At 43.8% G+C, this 12,604-nt stretch overlaps 1 protein-coding gene across 1 annotated transcript in view; it reads left to right on the top strand.

Annotated features, from left to right (window-relative positions):
* Positions 1–243: 243 nt before the first annotated feature.
* The window catches only part of PASD1 (PAS domain containing repressor 1), a 50,482-nt gene continuing 38,121 nt past the window's right edge, over positions 244–12,604 (top strand). The window contains exon 1 of the mRNA XM_083372018.1: positions 244–747. The gene's annotated coding sequence lies outside the window, so the exon portion shown is untranslated. The remainder of the gene's footprint in view (positions 748–12,604) is intronic.

Below are 12,604 nucleotides of genomic sequence, written 5' to 3'. Positions count from 1 at the left end.
CCGGGCTTCTTTTCGCGGGGCCGCGCCAGGCTCTCTCCGCGCGCCCCGGAGTCCCGCAGGATGAAGTTCTCCTTGAGTCCGCCGGTGCGCGCTCCCGCCCGCGTGTCCGCGCCTCCGCCTGCCCGGGCGGGGATGCCTCGAGAGGGAGGGAGGGAGGGAGGGAGGAGGAGGACAGGAGGAGGAGGAGGAGGAGGAGGAGGAGGGCTAACTCCAGCCGCGCTTGGCGGAGTTACACAACCCGTCGGGGCAGATCGCGCGCGGCCGCTGCGAGCTTCTCAAGCCGGTGGCGGCTCTTGGCGCTGCGCGGGCATCTGCTGGCTTCTGCCCCTTCCCGGACCTTCTTTTCCCGAAGTCTTGGGCTCCTGTTGAATTTGGTTGGCTTTGGGGCTTCCGTTTTTGCTTTTTCTTCCTTCGTTCGGTCCTTCGGAGTTGTCTCGCTTTGGGGGTTTGGCTTGTCTCACTGGGGAAGCCGGAGGGAAGTAAGGATGGTCCGTTGGCTTTCCACGGAGCTGGGCTCGGCGTCGGAGGCTCCCGCCCTGGATGGCCCGTCTCCCTAAGGCAGAAGCCCACTAAGGTCCGGCTGGAAGCTTCGGGACGCCTTTTTTTTGGTCTTTCCCCCTCTTTTTTGGCGAAGCGGATTTTCAGCCTCTCCTCCTCCTCCTCCTCCTCCTCCTCCTCCTCCTGGCCCCGAAGTCATCCCTGGGATCGTGGATCTTTGCACCGCTCGGCCGACGCTGGAGATGCCAGGTAAGGCAGGTGGGTCCTTCGTGGCGAGCAGGTGGCTTTGGAAGGTTCCTTTGGGAAAGCGAAAACCAACCCGCTCAAATGTCCCCAAAGCGCTTTCCCCCCCCACCTCCCACCCCCCCAAAAAGACAACTGGACTTTCTTGGTTTCTTTTTTTTTTCCTTTGAAAACCTTTCGCTTCTCAACCCAGAAGCTTCTTCAGTTCTAACTTCAGAACTTCCTTGGATGAGAAGTGAAACGTTTTCAAAGAAGAAGAAGAAAAACAACAACCAAGAAAGACTAGTTGCCTCTTTTGGGGTGGGGGTGGGAAAGCACCTTTGGGACAACCTGGATGATTGCAAATCTCCACAAACAACTCTGTAGACAATCATCAATGTAAGGTGGTTTCTTGATGCTTCTATAGTGGCTATTTTCCACGCGGAGAACTCCTCCCAAATAAATTCTTGTCCAGGATGCAAATATGAGTAATTTAGTGGTTCTCCTCTGAAGCCTTCAGCTATTTCCTACCGAAAGAAACCTGAGGGATTTCTAGGGATGCCTTGCATAAGGAATCCAGAAATAAATCAAATCTGAATTCATCCGACTGGTCAAACAGCGTGAGATATTCTTAGGTAGATTGGGAGGGATAATGGGGGGGGTGGGGGTGGGGGGAAAGGGGTTTGGAGATGCTTTCCCAGGTAGATTCTCATTCTGGATCTGATCTGAACTTAGAAGCGAAACATCATGGTGAAGAACAACGGATGCCCTGCCCTGTGCTTCTTCTTTGAGAGTTTTGTACGAACAAATGAGGGAAGCGATTCTGAGCTTTTTTTAGGAGATGTTGGAGACCACGAAAGATGTTAAAAGAATGCCTTGGATTGTCTACTCTCCTCTCCTGATTGGCTTTAGGCTGAGATTTATGGAAAGGAATTCATTAGGATGTTCTGCCTTGACCCTTGGAGCTACCTGTCCCTCTACAGGTAGACGCTAGGATAAAAAAAAATCAGTGCTCCCAGCCTCCTGTTACAACCAGTTTGTAAACACCAAACCGCTGGAAGCTTTAAATAGGTGTCATCCTTCCAGCTGGAAGAGGAACTTGTTGGGAGCACACGGTGTGCATGGAATTGAACCAATTACCTCGCGGATTATTGGCTGGCCAAAATTGTCGATTGATTTTTTTTTCTTCTTCCCCCTGGGTGGTGTTCAGAGCATGTGGTGAAGCTGTGAGCAGCTGACTCAACGGGATGTCGTCCTAACCGCCATCTTGCCCGGGCAGCCATCCCTTAATATGACATTCCACTGTTCAAGAGTGTCAGATCAAGAGCCGTCCGTCAGAGTTGCACGTCTGAAGGCACCATAAGTGGGGAGGAAGGCCTGGAGGGAATCGGAAAGGAGGGAATCTGAAATGGTACAGGGTTTCCTGCCTGAGCAGGGGGTTGGACTAGATGACCTCCAAGGTCCCTTCCAACTTTATTATTACTAATTACTAAAAATAAAAAGGATGCTTTGGTGGGCCCCACCAAAAGTACGACCACATTTGAGGCCAAAGTTTATGTTGCTGAGCCAGGCGGTCGTTAAGTGAATTTTGCCCCATTTTAAGACCATTCCTGACACAGATGTTAAGTGAATCACTGCAATTATCAAGTTAGTAACACAGTTGCTAAGTGAATCTGAATTGTCTTTGAAGGTCGCCAAAGGGGATCACGTACCCCAGGACACTACGACCGTCGTAGCCCTGAGTCAGTTGCCAAGCCTCTCAATTCCGGTCACATGACCCCGGGGATGCTGCAACTTGTCCTAAGTACAAAAAATGATCATGTCACTTTTTTTTTAAGGGACATTGTAATTTCAAACAGGCACTAATTGCCTGTTGTATGTCAAGGATTATCTGCCATGACTTTTGCTTCAGTGAAGCTGGTGACGAAGGCTGGCTGAGAATTGTGGTCAGCCAGGGGTCACCTTCCCTTTTATAAGAAAAATGGTATTTTGGAAGGGTATTTTTTTTACAAACGTTACTCTGTAGAACTGTAGTGTTGGCTCGAACCTCAAGCTGTATGGCATATAAATTTAATAAATAAACTTCATCGGAATAAGTGACGGGGTCTTTAAACTGTCCTGGGAATGGTGCCTCTGCTAAGAAGGGAGGGTAATATTAATTACAAGGGATTTATTTTGCCTTGCAAAGGGAAGGCAGCTTTGATCTAATTAATGAGACAAGATGTTCCATGTGTTCAGACTTTGAAATGTCACAAGTCCACCTGTTTGCTTGTGTGTGCGTGGTTTTTTTTAAAAAAAAAACACCTAAGAAACAGATAGTCCTTGTATACCTGGAGTAGCTGATCCTAACTGATGAGTTTATTTTTCACCCAGTCTTGGGGTTTATTGTAGGGTTTACCCTAATTGTTGGAATGTTAGTTGCTTTGATGAATTTAAACCAGCTAAGCCTGGATGAATTTGCATATGGAAAAATCAGTTCTGTTGCCAGCCACATTTTGTTTCCTGCAACACACACACACAAACCTTGTTTTACATGATGCATAAATGTTACATAGCAGATATTCTTTTAGGAGAGGCATTCTGCACTGCATGCAACAGAAAATAAAATGCCAGGGCCTCTTGAAACTGGAAGAAATACAAAATTGTAATACAACAAAAAGTCTGTTCATTAGGATGGGTTTTTTTTTTACATAAATTGTTCCTAGCATTTTAGTTTAAAATCATGATTCTCTTCTCCCTATTGCCTAGCTAATTTTTTTTTTATTAAAAAGCTGTTTAACCTACCGGTTAATCAACTAAGTATAATCTTATACATGCTTACTCGGAGGTAAGAAGCACAGTAGACTGTTCAGAGTGAACTACACTGAACTCAGTTGCACTTAATCTAAGAAGGTACACATACCTGTGGTGGAAAAACTTATTTAAATTTCAGCTTTAGAGTATTTGGTATCTAAGCTCTAATCATAAAATCAGTGAAAACAAGTTTCAGACAAAGCTACAGGGAAGGAAAAAACTGCATTGATTTTTTTTTAAAAACAACAACACATTATACAAGGAACAAGCTTTTCCTTTTTCCCACTGAGAGGTTGTGAAACCGTTTCAGTGATCTACAAAGACAGATTGGGTTTTGAAAATCTGTAGTGTTATAATTAATTCTTTATTGATAGGTCATAATTGCACCATCAGTGTACAGTATAGACCAGGGGTCGGCAACCTCGGCTCTTTTATGACTCGTGGACTTCAACTCCCAGAATTCCTGAGCCAGCATAGCTGGCTCAGGAATTCTGGGAGTTGAAGTCCACGAGTCATAAAAGAGCCGAGGTTGCCGACCCCTGGTATAGACCAACAGATTACAGAGAAGATAATAGGCAGTGAATTTTAAGCAAGTTGGATAACTTCAGTAAAAGACGATATACGTTATTAAAGCCAACGTAATGGATGTTCTGTAGGGCATTTATTTATTTATTTATTTATTTGATTTATATACCACCCTTCTCCCGAAGGACTCAGGGCGGTGTACAGGGCAATAAAAATAAGAATACAGGATACAAGATTTAAAAGGTCCTCTCTTTTATTTGGATAAAGAAGATATTCGGTTAAGAATTTTGGCAGAAGAGTTTCAAAATGCAGTTCCTTGAGACTGCAGCTTTCTTGGTAGAATTTCGAAATGGCTGAATTTTGAAATCATTTTTCAAACATTCCTAGTCTTCCCAGCAGCTTTATAATTCCCAGTTGGACTTCATAAAAATATTAACTAGAGCCAACTCTGCTAATTCTTGAAATCATCCAAGGTCAGCTAGATATTACCACCTCCTAAGGCTAGGACAAATTAGGTCTGGATCCCTTAAAAACAACAACAAAACTCAAGACCCCAGCCCTATCTATTATTGTGCCCAATTGTCCCCCTATCCTTTTTCAGGTTTCCCAAAACAAATACAACTTCTGGAAACCACAAAGTTTGCTTGGAACTTACCAGAGTTTGGTGATTGTTCCTAGACACTGACCAGTTGGCCACAGCCACCATTGGTGACCAGCAGAAGTTGGTAAAAGACATTGCTAAGTGAGAAGCATCTGCGGGAAGGGATGGTCAAAAAAGCTACGATGGTGACCTTGACGACACAAAGGTGAATTGCTTTCAATGTTCACAAGGACACCCATAAAAAGGAGTTTGATAGATGCATCCACCATCTTTATTCTTTAACACTCTCCTGAGATCACTTCAGCCCTCTAGTTGTCAAGCGGTTCGATCTGAGATCACCACTAAAATAGAATAGAATAGCATTCTTTATTGGCCAAGTGTGACTGGACACACAGGGAATTTGTCTTTGGCACACACGAGCTTAGTTTACATACCAACAACAAAGTGATAGGTCATAAGTCATAGTTACAATCATTAATCATAAGACGCAAAACAACAAGCGATAACTCATAAGTTGCCAATAGGAGGAGAGAGTAGGAAAGATAGAAAGATGAGAAATAGCAATACAGCCTACAACATGGGTAAATTTCTTAGGCCTAAGAGAGATTGCTGTGGGAATGGCAGAGTATTGGCATGGGGTGGGGTGGGGAGGGAACTGTCTTTGAGTCTAGTTATTTTGGTATGCGATGTTCTGTAGCATCATCATCTTAAATTAAAACAAATTATGTCCAGGATGTGAGGGGGGGGGTCTGTTGTTTCTCAGTTCATGCAATATACAGGTCCTCAGTGGAAGGCAGGCTGGTTGCAACTGTTTTGTTTTTTTCCGTACAGTCCTAACTCTCCTTTGAAATTCGTACCTGTCCTGTTTGGCTGATGTGCCAAACCAGACAGTTATTGAGGTACAAATGACAGGCTCCGTAATTCCTCTGTCAGTTCCTTGGGCAAATAAATAAATAAATAAATAAATCTGAGCTTTCTGAGTTGATGCAAGAAGAACGTCCTTTGACGTGGCCTTTTTAATGACGGTTCTAACGCTAGCTTCGTTCCCTCAACATTGATTAAGAAGTCAATCTGTAACAGTTATGCCATCTCTTTGGCTAAGTGGTCCTTTGCGTCCAAAATAAAATGAACTGAGAAGTCCCAGACATGGTTGAAGTTTACTACTTAGGATGGTTGAGGGATTTTCAGGACTATGCGAGGATCTGTTGACGTTTCCTAATCGTTTTCAAGATTTTCTTTGGAGGCGCCTCCAATTCTGTATTGAAGTTGGTTGAGTTTAGGGTTAGATTTTCCCCCCCCTCTTTTAAGCTCATAATTATTCAGTGTGCCTTACCGGATGCGTGATGAAGCAATGAAGAGTAACAGTTGTAAAAGTCAGCTTCTCATTACAGCGACCTGATCGTCAACAAGGTTTTATAGCACAGTGTTACAAGCTCGGTGTCCTCTTTTTTTGTCTGTGTTGAAAATTTGGAGATCTGCTCTCTGCCCAACTAAAAGCAAGATTAGACTCAGTCTGAAATAGGGACTCTCGTATTTCTAGGAGATAGCAACATTGCGTTCAAGTCACTCTGATTGAAGACCCCGAAAGCTTGACAATTTTGGGGGTTAACTTTTCTCCCTGCCCTATTTTCTCAAATTCTTCTGAAATGACCAAAACTCAACCCAGATCGGTGTTTCCCCACTGTAACCTTTTGAAGATGCGTAGACTTCAACTGCAAGAATTTCCCAGCCAGCTTTGGCAAAAGGTAGCACTGCAGCCCAGCGGTTTTCTTTTGGATAGTGTGCACCTAGCCAGCTGCATTTAAAAACAAAAAACAAAATAACAATTGCACCTTGGTTTAAGGTGATGTGTGAATCTCCTTTGCATGTAGTTCTATGCAGGGATGACTCCACTCTGTTTAATCCTATTAGGCTTTAAGGAATGAAGTGTGCCTAGACTTGCTTTTTCCTTGTGGCAGAAAAGATATGCAATGTTTCCTGCCTCAGTGAGAACTAGGGCATTGTTCTTCCACTAGTTAAATCCAGCAGATCAGAGTTCTTCCCAGATTACCTATTTGAGAGAGTTGCCTTTTTATTGTTGTTGCTGTTTTTCTTTCTTTCTGGTTTTATTATGCCTCTTGTGTGCAATGCATTACCCAGACTGAGAGATGAAAAAGTGGTACTCATTCCATCTCTAGCGCAGATAATTTCCTGGAAAACAAGAACAAAGAGTCAGCCCGCCAAAGAGGCAAGGCACCCAGGTCTGCAAGTTCTCGAATGAGGAATATTTAGGAACTGTACGTATAGAATATCCAACGCCTCCTCTTTTTCTAGAAAAAACAACTTGAAATGGGTAGCCTGCAGCCCAGATTTGGCATGTGATAAGCAGGCCTTTGTGGAGAATTTGGAATACTTAGAAAGAGCTTCGCTGAAAGAGAACGTTCTAAAAGAAATCTAATTTTCTTTCCTCCAGAAAGTGATTGGATCCTTGGAGGTCATCTAGTCCAACCCCCTGCTCAGGCAGGAAACCCTATACCATTTTAGACAAATGGCTGTCCAGTCTCTTCTTAAAAACTTCCAGTGTTGGAGCTTCTGGAGGCAAGCTGTTCCACTGGTTAATTGTCCTCACTGTCAGGCAATTTCTCCTTAGTTCTAGGTTGCTTCTCTCTTTGGTTGGTTTCCATCCGTTGCTTCTTGTCCTGTCTTCAAGTACTTTGGAGAATAGCTTGACTCCCTCTTCTTTGGGGCAGCCCCTGAGACATTGGAAGTCTGCTATCATGTCCCTCCTGGTCCTTCTTTTCATTAAACTAGGGGTAAGCAACCTTGGCTCTTTTAGGACTCATGGACTTCAACTCCCAGAATTATATGGTTATATGATTTATTTTGCTGCTGCTTGTCAGTTGCCTCTCTCATCCTTCTTCAACAAGGATCTTAGGCAATGCAATCATCGCTAACCTTTGCATGCTCCAGGGACTAACCAAAGCCAGCATTTGCAGATGCTTCATTTCTCCCCACCCCCACGCACAAACTTTTCTAAAGAGCAAATTGTGAAATGCTGGACTCATTCATTTCACTATTGATTCCACGCCACAACTATTTTTCCCCCAATCATTCCTGGGAAACCGATCCGAGTAACCTTGAATCAGACAGCGACAAGTCCATGCACAGACCCCCGTTACATCCAAATTCTTCTCTGCCATTGTGTCAACCAAGTGAGCCTTTGACCTCTTGAGTGAGGGAAGCAACAGATGCTGCACCTTGATATTGGCACAACCTAAAACAGCTGGCAAATAGTTGGGGAAGAAATGGAGGTAATGACAAATTTTATTTTCCTGGGCTCCAAGATCACTACAGATGGGGACTGCAGCCAAGAAATTAAAAGAAATTAAAAGACACTTGCTCCTGGGGAGGAAAGCCATGGCAAATCTAGACAGCACACTAAAAAGCAGAGACATCACCCTGCCAACAAAAGTGCGTATAGTCAAGGCTATGGTCTTTCCAGTTGCAATGTATGGTAGTGAAAGTTGGACCATAAGAAAGGCTGAGCGCCAAAGAATTGAGGCCTTTGAACTGTGGTGCTGGAGAAGACTCCTGCGAGTCCCTTGGACTGCAAGGCGATCAAACTGGTCAGTCCTAGAGGAGATCAACCCTGACTGCTCTTTAGAAGGCCAGATCCTGAAGCTAAAACTCAAATACTTTGGCCACCTAATGAGAAGGAAGGACTCACTGGAGAAGAGCCTAATGCTGGGAAAGGTTGAGGGCAAGAGAAGAAGGGGACGACAGAGAATGAGGTGGCTGGATGGAGTCACTGAAGCAGGAGGCGTGAGCTTAAATGGACTCCAGAAGATGGTAGAGGACAGGAAGGCCTGGAGGAACGTTGTCCATGGGGTTCTGATGGGTGGGACACAACTTTGCAACTAACAACAACAACAAAACAGCTTCACATCTTAGCTCTCTGCTGATTTGAGACAGCCCAGAGGTGCTTTGCCTGCATTATGTGTTGTAGCGAACATTATGTCTAATCAGAAAGTGCTGCTCATGATTAGATTTATCTCCAGATGTTTAGTCTGTTGGCTCAATATGATCTTGCATCTGCATGTAGTCCTCGGCATATGATCACAAGTGGGGAAGGGGACATTATAGCAGTATTCCAGTGTTTGAGGGGCTACCATGGAGCGGAGAAGGGGTCAACTTATTTTCCAAAGCTCCAGAAACTTCCTCACAGTGAGAACAATTAACCAGTGGAACAGCTTGCCTTCATGAGCTTGTGGATGCCCCATCACTGGAGGTTTTTAAGAAGAGACTGGACAGCCACTTGTCTCAAATGGCATAGGTTCTCCTGCTTGAGTAGGGGGTTGGACTAGATGAACTCCAAGGTCCCTTCCAGCTCTGTTCTGATTCTGTTGACGCTGTGGCACAACGTTGGTTCTCCAGCTGTTGAGATGGGGGTTAGGTAGCTTTGATCCATCAAAAAAAAAGGTCCATTCCTAGATTAGAAGACACCTCATCCTGGAGCTTCATAAGGACTAGCTTTTAAATGCTACCTTTTTTGAATTGTTCCACGCATTACCAAACTATGAATGACTAAATCTCAACAGGTAACACAGGTGTTACTTGTTCTGCCACTGCCAACTTGGAATGGAAGAAGGAACTGTTCATTGCAATGATACATTGATTGGCATTCTTGTTCCCATCACTGGTTTTTTATTTATTTGTTGTATCATTTGGAATATGTTTGTGTGGGAAAGGATTGCGTTCAGGTGCAATAGTACTGAAAGAGATGATAGGACGGTCTGTTCGGAGCGAAATGGACTGAGCAACCCATCCAGCGATCACAATCTTGTTGAATCATGGTTTGTTAGATTATATGGTCTATATCAACCTGAACATGATCCAATTATACAGACTGAAGAATTGCTGAGAAGTGGAGTGGAATAGAATAGAATACAATAGAATTACAGAATAGAATAGGATAGGATAGGATAGGATAGGATAGGATAGGATAGGATAGGATAGGATAGGATTACAGAATAGAATAGAACAGAACAGAACAGAATAGAATCTGGAAGAAACCTTGGAGGTCTTCTAGTCCAACCCCATGCTCAGTCAGGAGACCCTACACCCTTCCAGACGAACGGCTGTCCAATTCTCCTTAAAAACCTCCAGTGATGGAGCTCCCATAAACTCTGGAGGCAGGTTGTTCCACTGGTGAATTGTTCTAGCTGTCAGGAAATTTCTTCTTAGTTCTAGGTTGCTTCTCTCCTTGATGAGTTTCCACCAAGTAGGAAGAATGACACCTGTCCATCTTGAGGGTGCGCCCCTCCCCAATTGGGGAAGCCTAAGAGGGACAGTTGATATCTAAGCTCATTTGTTTGAGACGAGCTTTTGGAGCAGCTGCTGAGAAGCTGCCCCGGTATCACGGATGCTTTGAGAAGCAGAAGCAAATGAGAGGTTCCTCCTCCTGTTGACTCAGTGACTATAATTTAGCTCAGATGAAGAGCACGTAGTGTTCCCTTAATAATATTTGGGAGTTCAGATCCCAGTCAGTGTGAGCAAGGACAAGGAACGATGGGAGTTGTAGTCCAAAGCACCTGGAGTGCCTCTGGCTGCCTACCTCCAAATGTAGTTAGATGCCATCTTCATTAGTGAAGCTGTTAAGTGTATTTACAACCTGCATTTAGAGCACACATATGACATTTAGGTGAAGCTATCCTGTTACATTATTTAAATTTTAATGCCAAATGCTGATATTATCGCACAGGGAAGAAGTTCATATGTAAATAATTTGCCTGTTTTCAACCTGTTGAAATGCCGGGAGTGATATTCCACCACAAAAGAGAATAGCTGAATTTTATTTATGACTTGACAAGGAAGAAACAAGCCTGAGACAGATAATTGCTCTTCCCTTTGATGTCCAGGGTGTAATATCTTCATGCTTTGAAGTCAGCTACATTGTCTGTCAAAGAATTCAGCTGGGTGTACGTATGTGGTGTACCCTGCTTTGCACCTCTTGAAAGATTTGATTATAAGTTTAGTAAAAAAAACAACAACAAAAAAGCAAGCATCCCAACTTTCCCCGCTGCGCAGAATGTCAACTGAGCAATTTAAAGAAGCCACATCAATGTTACAAAGCAACCACATCAACAGGAGTTTGTCAGATTGGGTAACATGACAACCCGTGACTAACGTTAAAAAAAAATGGCAAAATGTTGTGGGACAGGTGGGAGGAGAGTAGCTTGGTCAGTGTTGTTAATGGTCCTCCTACATTCAGGAAGTTGTTGCCTCCTTCCATCAAGGCAATAATTGTGTTTACATATTGTGCTAAGGCAAGTCTGGGCTGCTTTACTTGACCCAAAAGCATCATCAGATGTTGGACAACAGAAGGTTTCGTCCACATGGGAGATGATTAGGTCTTGTTTTGGTACCACCTGAGTTACTTCTGGGACCACCTGTCTCCAGTGTAATCCTTCCATTCATCCAGATCCAATAAGGGTGGGATCCTCTAAATCTCCTGAACAGAACTGTGTCACCTGATAGGATCCAGTGAGTAAGGGTCTCTTCACTGTTGCCCTGCCTGGAACAACTTACACATTCTCTCTGTCTTCCATTGTTCATTTCCCCCTCCAGCTAAGTTGAGGTTCACAGGTACATGATTATAACAGAAAACTGGGTTTGTTTATTTTTTTCTTCTTTCTCTGATAAAACAGTACCTCCATAATGAAATGCTGCTCTGGATTTCACGTTGGTGGGTTGGTTCCTTCATCGGCCAACCTGTAGAACTAATAATCAGCAATCGGAGTACAAAAGGTGAAGGAGCAGGTGGCCCAGTGGTTAGGATGCAGCATTGTAGGTTAATTCACTGTTCACTGCCAGCAGTTCGATCCTAACCGGTTCAAGGTTGACTCAACCTTCCATCCTTCCGAGGCCGGTAAAATGAGGACCCGGATTGTTGGAGGCAACACGCTGACTCTGTAAACCTCTTAGAGAGGGCTGTAGAGCACTGTGAAAGCAGTATATAAGTCTAAGTGCTAGTGCTATTGCTAACTCTGCCCACTGCCTGGAGTTCGATCCTGACTGGGCTCAAGTTTGACTCAGCCTTCCATCCTTCCGAGGTCGGTAAAATGAGGACCCGGATTGTTGGGGGCAAGAGGCTGACTTTGTAAACCGCTTAGAGAGGGGCTGTTAAGCACTGTGAAGTGGTATATAAGTCTACGTGCTATTGCTATTGCTACTTAACAAGGTTAAATCATGGCAACTGGACCATTTGGGGGAGAAACCCTTCAGTTGGTGTGACAAGAGTTAGTACATTCTAATGGCTCTCTGACTCTCTGCCTAAATATTTTTTTTGTACTTTATTTTGACTGATGAAGTTACTTGGACGAGTAACGAAACGTCTCAGAAACGTTGGTCCAGTGGCCAGGATTTAACCTTTTTAAAATACTTTTGGCCTGGATGAATTGAGTCTTCACTTAAGTATTGAAAAGGTGCTATAGCTTAGGTTTCCTTCTCTAGCTATGTAAGATATTACAGAATCTGGGATTCTTTAGATAAAGGTCACATACATTTTTAACTACTGCTTCTGGCAATTTTGTGGTGCCTTCGTTGTCCACTAACTCATTGGTTCTGACGGTGCGATTCGGCTGAATAAATCAACCCTTTCTGAGCGCCGTTGAACAGAGGGATTTGCTGCAGTCAAGGTGGAATAACGTGGGGTGGGGGTTTAATTTTGGGACAATTGAATGCTCCGGATGAACTCCTGCATCTCTGAATTTGAGGAAAGGTCCAATTTAAAATACCTGGCACGGCTGAACATGTGTCCAGATTGATAATGTGGAGATCTGATTAAGTTTTAGTGGACTTGCAGAGTTCCTAGCCTCTCAAATTTTGATTTTGGGTTTTACCAATTAGATAGACTTAACGTTATCGAAATGGCGTGCTGATATTATTTTGTAAAAGTAAAAAGTCGAGGTTTGAAGTTGATACTTT

The sequence above is a fragment of the Vipera ursinii genome (genome assembly GCF_947247035.1).
Source record: "Vipera ursinii genome assembly, chromosome: 12".
Lineage (NCBI taxonomy): Eukaryota > Metazoa > Chordata > Lepidosauria > Squamata > Viperidae > Vipera > Vipera ursinii.
The sequence above is the reverse complement of the archived record's forward strand: the minus strand, read 5'-3'. Positions and strand labels throughout refer to the sequence as shown.